Genomic DNA, 13,765 nt, shown 5'->3' on the forward strand with positions numbered 1-13,765 from the left:
TTGAGCCGTCGGTGCTCAACTCACCCTCTGTCGTTTTATCACCTGGGCAGTGCCGTTAGTTTTTGTTGTTTCTCTTCATGTTGTACCTTTCTCGTCTTTGTTCTTTTTGGTAGTTTATATGGAGACTTGTTTTTGTAATTATGTATGAACCTGTGGTATTGTCTGGTTTCGTTGATTTATCAATGGAACCAAGGATTAGATCCATGTTGATCTAAAAACAGATCAGGCCGGGTAGAAATAAATAATAGAACAATAACATCACATGATTTTTCATGAGAACACCAGGTGATTGGAAATAAAGAGAGAAAATATAGATGAAAGGCTCTAGAGAGGTGGCAAGTGAGCATGGTGACCGACGCCAATTAAATGGGAATGGAGGCAGAACTTCCTAAGCGCCCACGGAAGTATCCCCAATCATGTTGCAGTACTTTTTTTTTTACATAGAGGTATAATCTTGTATTACCCCACATTGCAAATGGTGTGTTACAAGATAATATCGATCTACCTTACCAAGCTATGTGTGCTTGTGTTGTAGTGGTTCCTGCATATATTAGAATGTTAAGTCATGATTAAGTGTAGACTAATTTTTTCAAGAGTAAGTGTAGACTAATTAAGGTTGATATGGTAAGTACAAGTTTCATGGGAAGTGTGTGGCGTGCAGTGGTTGCTGGAAACTAAAATAAATTCGCCTTATATATATCACACTTTGGAGGTAGAAGATTCTCGTGTAAAGAAAGAGACCAATACAAAATATCATACAAAATGCGCGATGCTTGAAGCTTAATCATGTGAATGGGTTGCAATTTCAGCTAGCTGAAAATTAAAAAATGTGTATTTTCTTCCTTCGTGAGGTTGTCTTTTTTTAGAACATAGTACAACACAGACACTCACAAACATGCACGTACATTTACCCCTATGAACTCACACACGCACACCCTACCACTATGAGCACCTTCGAGGAACCGAGTTGGCATATCTTGAGATTGACGAAGTCACCACTTGTTCCTCGCTATTGACGGGCACGTCACCTACCACTGGAAGCATAGCGTCGGTAAATCCTGAAATTAATCCAGGTAAATGAAAACACCCATGCCAAATCTAGAACTTGAACATGGGTAGGCTGGTTCCACCACAAGGAACCTAACCACCAAAGCAAAGCTCAGTTTGCCTTCGTGAGGTTGTCGTGTTGTTTTTTATGTTTCATTATTAGTAGCAAACAATATCAACATGTCGTCGTTTATTAGGAAACATACCAGTGTGTTGTAGCGGGAAAGAAAAATTCAAAAACACAAGAGAACGCAAAATCATCTTTCTTCCATTTCCTGGCACTATAATTTAGGCATATCTCATCTATGGTCCAGTCCACATGATTATTGTAAACTTTCCTATCATCTGAAAGTTAAAAAATTGTAACAACAGAAGCATCATTTGGAGGATAATAGATTGAGCAAAAGGCTTAGACTCCGCTTGAGGATCCATCCTACGGCTCAGCCACGCAAGACACCATGATCTACCTCTCTCTCATGTTGTTGATGGTCAGACACAACGTAGTAGCATAGCATAGAGTAGCATGCAAATGGATGTTGGAGATATGTCCGAGAGGCAATAATAAAAGAGTTAATAAGTTATTATTATATCTTTATGTTTATGATAAATATTTCTATCTCATGTTATAATTGTATTAACCGGAAGCATTGATACATCTGTGTTTTGTAACAAAACGGAGTCCCTAGTAAGGTTCTCGTTTAGCTAACTTGTTGATTAATCGATGATCAAAGTTTCATGTTCATGAACATTGGATGTTGTTAATAACAAGATTATGTCATTAGGAGAATGATATGATGGACACACACCGATCATAAGCATAGAAATAAGATCAAGTCATTGAGTTTGTTTTGATGTAGCTCTTAAATGCATGAGATTGTGTTAATCACTAACACTAGAAGAATGCTTTGATGACATGAAACGCCACACCGTAACAGGGTGATTATAAAGGTGGCGTTGGGTATTATGAAACTGATAGTTGAGGATCATAAATTAAGAGTGGGATTTGTCACCAGTGGGCCCACCATCCGGAAGAGGCCACATGGGCCGGGGGTGCATCTTGGCCTCTTGGGCCAGGCGCACCAAGCCCTGAAGGGTAAGATCAAATCCTAGAGATAAGATCAATCCCATGAAAATAGGGGGCAATCTTGGTGTGGGGGGAGCCCCCCCTCTCCATGCGCTGCCCCTAGAGGTGGGGCCAAGGGAGGCCAACCCTGGCCGCTCCATCCCTCTATAAATAGAGGTGAGGGGGGAGGCCAGCCACACTTTGACACCCAAACCCTAGTCGCCACCCTCTCTCCCTACTTTCTCATGCACCGGCTTGGCGAAGCCCTGCAGGATTTCTACTCCACACCACCACACCGTCGTGCTGCTGGGATTCCATGGAGGATCTATTACATCTGATGCCCGCTGGAGCGGGGAGAAATCGTCATCATCGACACCGTACGTGTGGCCAAGTACGGAGGTGCTGCCCGCTTGCAGCTTCGAAAGGAGTTCATCTCGAACTTGAGTTCAGAAAAGAGTACGACTACTTCATCCATGAGATCTGATCTCATTACCACAAGAGTAAGGGTGGACACACAGCTCTAGGCTCTAGGCTCAAGGCCTGGATTGGGCTTTACTTGGCTCGAAGGTGCGACAAGACAAGCCTAAACCTTCCGACCAAGGCTCGACAATCCCGCTCGATGAAGCTCACAAGCCGGATCGAAGGCTCGATGTAATAAAAAATACACAATGATCTTTGCTATAAATGTAGCATTTCACAATAATAAACACTAATTCAACATCAATACAAGGATGGAGCCAACAAGGTGGATGGGTGGGACATGCCCCACCCTAAGATTTTGGCATGTTAGCTTGTGTACCAGGTATAAATCTTAGAGAGAAAAAATAAAGCCAGGTAGGCCTGGCCCAGGTAGCGAACCAAAAAGGATCGCCCCTAAATTTTCTATTTGTTGTTCCAGTCCTAGGTTCTGATCGTCCCTAGACGCTAAAGGACGGTAGGCCGCTAGGCAGGGTCGATCGCTCCGGCGGAAATAGTGATGACTACGGCAGTAGTGATAATGAGCAGCACTGAGGCGACAAGGGAGGGAGCCTATGGCAGCACTCAACAAGCTGAGGCGCAAAATTTGAATAGCCTTAAATTTTAATTATACAATCGGTGTATAGGTTGATTCTTGATCAGTACATACATAAGTTTTCAGTGTAATTAATCACATAATATGGTGGTTTATTTTTTGAGGGAAACATAGAATTAGATGAGTTGACTTATAACTATGCTGCAGCGTAGTACTGTTGAAATATTAAAATTAATGAAACTTTGCATCATATGTATTTTAAAGTACAACCAAGATAATTCCTATATGCAAACATCAGACCCAATCTACCTTTTGTGCTTTAGAAAATTTTATACCATGTGACAAAAAATATGTTTACTTGCTCCACCCTAGCGTAAAATCCTGGATTCGCCACTACATCAATATATCTATAATATTATCTAACAAGTTTCACAAAGTACCAATAAGAAAAACAGTAGCATATATCAGAAGATCGGCGCACAAATGCATGCACTTAGTAGTGTTATACATCACCGACATATGCACTTAGTTCAAGAAATACCAACAGACCATCAACAAATACATCTTCCTAGGACATGGTATCATTCTTTCATGAGAATTGCATTTCTCATTAGAGCCATTTGCCGGCTGCACATAGAGTAAACCCATTGATACAATCACACTAAATAAACATAAGGCAATACATGTAGTGGTGTTGTTGCATCAATTACCGTTCTTGGTGGACAATCTGCTGCTGATAGCTGTCATGGTCATGGTGAATCTGTTGCTCCTATTGCAACGACATCTGATAGGGCAAACGTGTCCGATCTTTCGATGAGAGTATGATAACTTCGATTTGTTGGTGGAGTTCGTGCTTGACGATCCGATTACACGTGCAAAGCTCGTGCGTCAATGCAATCGCTAGGACAATCTCCGAGAGTTACTGATCTTGCGGATGCACGATCAGCCTGACCAGCGAGGGTCTTAATTCCTACCTGAAATCGAGAACAAGTAAGAACTAATATTGCAATCAGAATATTACGGATGAAGATGAAAACTTTATTGAATAAGGTGGGATTCCGAATAGTCGGTTGTTACGGCGTTGGCCTCCAAAGAAGTACACGAGAGTTGCAGCAATGGCTAACTTTTAATCTAATCAAAATCTGAGTCTAAACGTGACGGCTATGGGGGTATTTAAATGAGGAAAAGGTTGGGTTTCGGCCAGCCATACGTATGGTGGCCGAACCAAACCCTAGAAGGCCTTTCCCCCTTCAATACGGATTCTAAAAAGTGGCTGACTTAATTCCTGCGAAAATTACATGGGCCTGACCCAAAACTAATGATGTCGCAACACCATGTACTCATATGGTCGAAATTATGAAGTGGGAAACTCTATATTTCGTCCATGTCTTCATCTCCAATTATGGTGGCTTCAAAGTTCTGAAATCTCCAGTCGGGGCGTCCTCTTCAATCCTCACATGTTTGTTGCCATCTCTTCCATGCGTGATCATGCTCCAATGCTTGTCCTACTCATCCATGCTAGGTCCATCATTCCTAAGAGTAACAAACATATCTTATTTAGGCAGCATCATATTCTCATGTATATGAGGAATAGTTCCAAGAAACGAAAGTACCTGATAGTTAAGTTGTTTGGCACGAGCTCGAGTGATTGGTCCTTGTATTTGTGTGGTTGTAGGTACAGCGGTTGTATCAATAGATGGGATGTCCTCATCATGCCCCCCTTCTTGAATTGAAGTCGTCCTCGACGAAAGCTCATCTTCTTCCCCAAAGTAAGGCTTCAAATCTGCAATGTTAAATGTAGGACTAACCGGACCCAATTCTGCAGGAAGCTCAAGTTTATATGCATTATCATTTATTTTCTCTAACACCTTAAAAGGACCAGCGGCACGTGGCATTAGCTTAGACTTGCGCAATGCAGGAAAACGATCTTTGCGCAAATGCAACCAAACAAGATCACCAACATCAAACACAACATGCTTTCTTCCTCTACCCCCAACAATTTTATACTTAGCATTCATACGTTCTATGTTGTCTTTAGTAGTCTCATGCCATTTTAATATCAATTCAGCACGTTGTGTAGCATCCAAATCATTTTGCACCAAAGATGGTAAAGGCAATAAATCAATAGGTGCGCGTGGAACAAAATGATACACAATCTCAAAAGGGCACATCTTAGTGGTAGAATGCAGCGAACGATTGTAAGCAAATTCAATATGAGGTAAACACTCTTCCCATAATTTTAAGTTCTTCTTCAAAACAGCCCGCAGCATAGTAGACAATGTTCTATTTACTACTTCAGTTTGTCCATCAGTTTGGGGATGACATGTAGTACTAAACAGCATTTTAGTACCCACTTAGCCCATAAATATCTCCAAAATGACAAGAAATTTAGTATCACGATCAGAAACAATAGTATTTGGCACACCATGTAAACGAATAATTTCGCGAAAGAACAAATCAGCAACATGTGTAGATGACATGGAATAAAGTGTGCCATCTTAGAAAATCGATCCACAACAACAAAGATACTATCCCTCCCCTTCTGTGTACGAGGCAATCTCAAAACGAAATCCATAGAAATATCCTCCCAAGGTACACTAGGAACAGGAAGAGGCATATATAAACCATGTGGATTAAGTCGAGACTTAGCTTTTTGACATGTAGTGAAGCGTGCCACAAATCTCTCAACATCTTGACGCGTACGTGGCCAAAAGAAGTGTGAAGCAAGTACATCCTCCGTCTTCTTCACACCAAAGTGTCCCATCAATCCTCCTCCATGCGCCTCATGCAACAAGAAAAGGTGAACGGAACTATTCGGGATGCATAACTTGTTAGCACGGAACACAAATCCATCATTTAGGACGAATTTGTTCCATGTTCTACCATCTTTACAATTCAGCAACACATCTTCAAAATCAGCATCATGCAAGTATTATTCCTTTATAGTTTCTAATCCAAAAATCTTGAAGTCAAGTTGAGATAGCATAGTATAATGGCGCGACAAAGCATCAGCAATAACATTATCTTTACCCTTTTTGTGTTTGATAACATAAGGAAAAGACTCAATAAATTCAACCCACTTTGCATGGCGACGATTTAGCTTGACTACGAATATGCTTCAAAGATTCATGATCAGAATGTATAACAAAAATTTTAGGCCATAAATAATGTTGCCAAGTTTCTAATGTCCGAACCCGCGCATATAATTCTTTATCATAAGTAGAATAGTTCAGACTAGGCCCACTCAATTTCTCACTAAAGTATGCAACAGGTTTGCCCTCTTGTAATAACACACCTCCCAAACCAATTCCACTAGCATCACATTCAAGCTCAAAAGTCTTATTGAAATCTGGAAGTTGGAGTAATGGGGCATGTGTTAATTTATCTTTCAGTATCATGAAGGCTTCTTGTTGTGCATCGCCCCACACAAAAGGCACATCCTTCTTTGTAAGCTCATTCAGCGACGCAGCAATGGATCCAAAATCTTTCACAAAGCGCCTATAGAAACCAGCGAGGTCAAGAAAACTCCTCACTTGTGTGACCGTCTTTGGCTGCGGCCAACTCTCAATTGCCTCAATCTTGGCTGGATCAACTTCAATACCCTGTGCAGTAACAACATAGCCAAGAACCACAACTCGATTGGTGCAAAAGGTGCACTTCTCAAGATTACCATACAAAGGTGCATCACGTAAATCATTGAAAACAGCACGTAAATGATCCAAATGATCCTCCAAAGATTTGCTATGACTCAGAATATCATCAAAGTATACCACCACAAAACGTCCAATAAAAGCACGTAAAACTTCGTTCATCATTCTCATGAAAGTACTAGGTGCATTAGTTAAACCAAAAGGCATTACTAACCATTCATATAAACCGAACTTAGTTTTAAACGTTGTTTTCCATTCATCTCCTAATTGCATACGAATCTGGTGATGACACTACGCAAATCAACTTTAGAGAACATGATAGAACCACTCAATTCATCAAGCATATCATCTAAACGAGGTATAGGATGACGGTATCGAATGGTAATATTATTAATAGCTCTACAATCAGTACACATGCGTGAAGAACCATCTTTCTTAGGTACCAGGATAATAGGAACAACCCATGGGCTAAGAGACTCACGAATGTAACCTTTATCTTGTAGAACCTGAATTTGTCGCTAAATCTCTTTGGTCTCTTCAGGATTGGTACGATATGGCGCACGGTTGGGCAACAAAGGACCTGGAATCAAGTCAATCTGATGTTCTATCCCACGGATAGGTGGTAGTCCAGGTGGAACATCTTGTGGGAACACATCAATGAATTCCTGCAAAAGGTTAGCAACCGCAGGTGGCAAACAAGGAGGCATATCCTCAAATGAAAACATAACTTCTTTGCAAATAATAGCATAGCATTGAGTAGTGTTCACATCAAGTTCAGCAATATCAGATTTGCTAGCAAGCAAACAAGGATTTTTCAAACGAATTTCAGTAGCAAGGTTCAAATCAGATTTAGTATTAGTCTTATTTGGCACAAAATCTGCAGCAACAAACTGATTTTCACTCTTGTGTTTCTCCTCGTTTTTTACTCTACTAGCTCTAGCAAGATCATCTTTTAATATTTGTTCATGAGTCATAGGTTTGAGACCAATTTTCTTTCCATCATGCATAAGCGAATACTGATTAGTTTTACCATTATGAACATATTCTCTATCAAATTGCGAAGGTCTACCAAGTAACAAAGAACAAGCTTGCATAGGTACGACATCACAATCCACAAAATCAGAATATGTACCAATAGTAAAATGCACACGAGTAGTTCTTGTTACCTTGAGCTTCCGAGAGCTCTCAAACCATTGAATGTAATATGGATGTGTGCGCTGTCTTGTAGGAAGAGAAAGCTTCTCCACCATGTCAACGCTAGCCAGATTATTGCAACTCCCTCAGTCAATGATGATCCGTATAGCTCGCTCTTTTACAATGCCTCTTGTTTGAAATAGGTTGTGGCGTTGATCATGTTCAGATTTGTTCAATTGCACGCTCAACACACGCTGTGCAACTAAGCTCCTGTACTGATTAGCAGTGTTAGCTTCCATTACCTCCATCTCTCTCTCTCAGAATCAGAATTGGCGCCATCACGTGCAGCAATAAGGGCCAATGTATCTTCATCAAAGTCACTTGCAGAATCATATTCTCCATCTTCACGCACCAACATCACACGCTTGGTTCTGCATTTTCTTTCTATGTGTCCAAAGCCCAAGCATTTGCGACATTGAATGTCGCGCGTCTTCCCCGTGGAGTCCATGGAAGAGGAACTCCGAGGAGGACCACCAAATGGTGGTGGAATAGCAGTAGGTGGTGCTCGTGATGCAGGCGCAGTGTACTTGGAGGTAGTAGGTGCTAGTGCAGCCCCACGAGATAGTGGCACTGATTTTCGCGGAGACCACGACGATGTACGACCTGCAGAAATATTAGCTCTTCTCCATGGTGGTTGACGATCCTGCACTTCACATTCAGCTTTGCAAGCAAGATGAAACAAGTGAGTAATAGTATTGTACTCCTTATAATCTAGAATATGCTGAATCTCTTTATTCAAACCACCAAAGAAACGTGCAAGCATAGCCTCATTATCCTCTACAATACCACAGCAAATCATGCCAGTTTGCAATTCTTGATAATAGTCTTCTACATAATTTTTTTCTTGTTCTAAGCGAGACAATTTTTTCAGCAAGTCACGTTGATAATGTGGAGGAACAAAACGAGTACGCATAGCAAGTTTTAAACCAACCCAAGTAGTGGAAATATTAGCATGGTGTACTCTACAATGCCCAGACCACCAAATAGATGCAAAATCCGTGAACTCATAAGTAGCAGCACTAACACGCAAATGATCAGGATAGCGTAAACATGCAAACGTTGCTCTACTTCCAATTCCCAAGTAAGGTATGCATCAGGATTATATCTACCCTTAAATGGCGGAATATTCAGTTTCAGTTTAGCAACGTGATCATCATCACGTACAGGGCGTAGAGGTGGACGAGCGTTGCGGTTTAGTTGTCGTCGACAACCAGGTGCAGGTTGTTCGACCTCCTCGCCATCCAGCACGTTCTCATCTACCTTCTCGTCCTCGTCCCCTCCATAATCTTCGTATCCTTCATCAGAAAGTGCTTCAGGTGCGGCTACTGCAGCAGGAGCGGTACCCGCGGGAATGTTCGCACGAGGAACGCGGCGTGCACGGCATCGCACGTTGTCGCGAGGCTGCGGTAATCGAGTCAACAACTCCTGGAACTTGGCGTTGAGCTTGGAGTTGAAGGCTTCCTCGAGGCCATCGATCTTGTCCAGCGCGTCGGTGAGTTTGGCGTCAACATCACCAAGGCGCGCGTCCACGTCTTGTGCATGCCCGCCCAAAATAGGTGAAGTGAGCATGCATCTCTGCATTTGTCATCTTATCCGGGTCAACGGTCGCCAACTCTGTGCCTGTCATGGTTAGTATGCAACAAGCAACAATGTATATGCCTACAAACTACGGAATATGGTGGTTCACGCGTAATCCTTCAAGCAAAATACGAAGCTCTTACAAGTTCTTACCAAACAGTAGGAAGGCGATGTGGCAACCAGCAGGAATCAGTGTCTTCAAAAATTGCCAAAGCGATTACCAGGTGTCGACACCAAGCACGTGGAGACAATATGTAGAGCTGTAGGAAGGCTAATATGGTAGAAAACAACAAATGTCAAAACAGCAATGCAATATTGAAAGTATGCTCAACCACGGTACTGTGCTGGTCCTAGGCTAGACCGTACTAGAGACGCGAACCTAGTTCACCAACGACGTCACGGCGCGGCACAAAAGCAACGAGCAGCGATGAAGTGATATATGGTGGCGGTTGGCTCCAACAGGCACAAAGGAATAACTCAAAAGCAAGATATAAGTGAAGAACACAGAAAATTCCGGGTAGTAAACTTAAAGGTCCAAAATCTCAACCTTCCCGACGTTTTTTTGGCAACTCACAGAGTTCGGAAAGCCGTACAATGTCTACGTTGTTGTGGCTGGATAGAACTTTTTCTCCCGCACATTTTGAGTGGTCGAACGTCCAAAACGGAGTTCGTATGCAAAAGTTATGGCCGGTCAAAGTTTGTTGTCCAAAACTGCCTAATTCGGACTAAAAACGTCCTTACTAGTGGAAATCGTGGTCAACTCGACTTGGACGCGGATTTGACTTTTTTTTTGCAACTATTTTTTTCTTCTACTCACAAACGGAAGGCGGCAATTATCTGGACACGGCTATGGCAGAAGTATAAGGCGGGTGTATATGTCGATGGCGGAAGTAAGGTGGGTGTATATGACAGGTGTATATGACGATGATCTGCGTATGGTGCGAGCGGCGGCGGCGGTGTGACTAATATGACCAGAACTCAAAACTCTAAAGGAACTAGACGCTAAGACCAGCAACTCGACATGAAGATGCAGACACAAATTCAACTATGCAAAACTGAAAAGACAATGCAAAGACGTGGCAGGGGGTTTATGGGACGATGATCTAAAACCCTAACAGTATTTTTGGCTTTTTCGTGGTTTATGGGTATGATGGGAGATGCAATCTAGACTAGGAAAACTGGAAAATCTCACCGAGCAACCTAAAATCTGATACCACTTGATAGGGCAAAGGTGTCCGATCTTTCGATGAGAGTATGATAACTTCGATTTATTGGTGGAGTTCGTGCTTGACGATCCGACTACACGTGCAAAGCTCGTGCACCAATGGAATCGCTAGGATAATCTCTGAGAGTTACTGATTGCGGATGCACGATCAGCCTGACTAGCGAGGGTCTTAATTCCTACCTGAAATCGAGAACAAGTAAGAACTAATATTGCAATCAGAATACTGTGGATAAAGATGAAAGCTTTATTGAATAAGGTGGGATTCCGAATAGTCGGTCTTGTTCTGGGTGTTGGCCTCAAAATAAGTACACGAGAGTTGCAGCAATGGCTAACTTTTAATCTAATCAAAATCTGAGTGGCGTGGGCATTACCCTTCGGGTAACTGTTATTGCCTTATCCTATACGGCCCAACTAGAGGCCCATGAAGACACCCGATGGCAAGGTAGGCCACTACGTCGGTGCCGAAGAAGGTTCCTTGAAGAACAAGACGAAGAAACGAAGAATACAAGGAAAGTCTAGAACTAGGGTCCTTTGTAACCTAGTCGTACCCGAACAGATCTCTCGAGACCTGACTCCCTATATAAGGGCCAGGAGAGGGGCTGTCGAGGGACACGCGCAATCTTAGCAATTTTAGCCACCATAAGTCCAGAGCTAGGTCCCCATAGTACTTAGCCTCTCGACGAGATCACAGCCGAAACCTTCGGCACCCCATTGTAATCCGATATTTTCATAATCAAGATCAGACAGGCAGGACGTTAGGGTTTTACCTCATCGAGGGCCCCGAACCTGGGTAAATCGCTTTCCTCGCTTGTTTGATAACTGATGTCTCGTGTCAGCCTACAGGATTCCATCTACCCTAAGCCCCAAACGGAGGGCATTGCCGAGGAGTACCCTCGACAATTGGCACCGTCTGTGGGAAGCATGTCGGCACAAGGCAGGTCATCGGTAGTTCCAGTTACGTCTGCGGCGTTCGTGCTGGAGTCACCAACGCCATCAGATCCAAGAGATTCAGTTCATTGCGGATCCTTCGAGTTCGTATCACACGCCGAGGCATCGCATCCGATCTCCACAGAGTTGCGCGGCAACATGGATACTACTTTCGGTGGTGTTCACTTATCATCGATTCCAGAGGGTTTCTTCGCCTCCCTAGTTCAAACACGTCAAGTCCAAGAACTTCGGTTCCAGATGATACCACGCCAGCAGCAGCCTTGGCAGTCCTGCCTAGGAGTACGGGAGAGGGTAGCCGAAACAGTTTCGGCGCCGTAGAGGAGCAAAGGAAAAGACGAAGGGACTGACGCCGCGAAGAAGAGGAGCAAATTGCGACTCGCCCCCGACAGTATGAACGAGGATATCACAACGTGCAGCCGAGCAAGAATCATCTTCGCACACCTTACTAATCGGCTACAGAGCAACTTGAAGCACCATGTTATCTACATTCTTACATCGACCCAAAGGTCATCTACTAAAAAACTGTCGGCAGTTCCTCGAAATTCGGCAGTTCTGCGACGATCTTAGGCCGAAGCCGCAGCAAGGGCTCACTCGATGGAGAGAAGAGTCGAACCATACAATTATCCACCAGAACCATACATACCAAAAGGAGGAGACAAGTACGTGACAGCCGAAGTATTTCCAGAGTCTCGCGGACAAGTTAACATGATCTATAAAACCAGTTTTTCGAAGAGAGAAGTCAAGAAGTTTTCACGGGAAGTGAAGTATGCAGAAGTTTCTATGGTCGACGCACCCGAATATATCGACTGGTAAGACCAAAGTATATCCTTCAGCAAAGCGGATCACCCGAAGGCCGTTCCAAGGCCTGGTCACGCTGCCCTGGTCCTTGAAGCGCAGATCGGAGGGTACAACATGAGCAAGGTATTCATGGATGGAGGAAGCGGTCTGAATCTGTTATTCGCCAGCACAATGAAAGCAATGGGCCTAACAGTTGACATGCTAAGAGAATCCGACACAGGATTCCACGGCATCATCCCGACCCGACCCGCTTACTCCCTTGGTAAAATATCACTGGATGTAGTTTTCGGCACACCTAACAACTTCAGAAAGGAGAAAATCGAATTTGAAGTGGTTGATTGGGAATCTCAATACCACGCCATCCTCGGCAGACCAGCGTTTGCTAAATTCATGGCGGTACCTCATTACGCGTACCTGAAATTGAAGATGCCAAGCAATAATGGGACAGCAATAACCATCCATGGAAGCTTTTCCCGTTCAGACAGCTGTGACAGGGATTTCCAGAAGATCGCCTCGAAGTTCGGGGCGAAGGAAGAGCTCAACGCACTCGACGCTATTACAGACCACACAAAGCCACCAGCTGATAATCGGAGCGTAAGATCTGATGAATTTGACGTCGCAAAGGAAGCAAAAAAACAGCAAGTGCATCCCTCGGACCCGAAGAAGACATTCAATACTTCGGCAGATCTTGTTGTCGCATAGGAAAGCGCGCTCATCGAGTTCCTCCGTGAGCGCTGGGAAATATTTGCATGGGAACCATCCGACATGCCAGGTATTCCCAGGGAACTCGCTGAGCACGCCCTCAATGTTGACCCAAAATCCAAACATGTACAGCAGACGATGCGCCGGTTTTCAGAGCCGAAGAGAAAAGAAATCGGCGAAGAAATTAGTCGGCTCCGCAAGGCTGGATTCATTCGGGAGCTTAAAGAAGCCGAGTGGGTAGCCAATCCAGTCATGGTGCCAAAGAAAGATACAACAGCTCTTCGCATGTGTATCGATTATACAAGTCTCAACAAGCATTGCCCTAAGGACCACTTTCCGCTGCCCCGTATTGACCAGTTAGTCGATTCTACAGCAGGATGTGATCGTCTCTCTTTTCTCGATGCGTATTCCGGGTATAACCAGATCAAGCTCAAGAAAGAGGACCAAGAGTTAACTGCGTTCATCACCCGCACGGCATTTTCTGTTACACCGTTATGACTTTTGGGTTGAAAAATGCAGGAGCAACTTATCAGCGATGTATGCAAGCC

Source organism: Lolium rigidum, chromosome 3 (genome assembly GCF_022539505.1).
Source record: "Lolium rigidum isolate FL_2022 chromosome 3, APGP_CSIRO_Lrig_0.1, whole genome shotgun sequence".
In the NCBI taxonomy this organism is placed as follows: Eukaryota; Viridiplantae; Streptophyta; class Magnoliopsida; order Poales; family Poaceae; genus Lolium; species Lolium rigidum.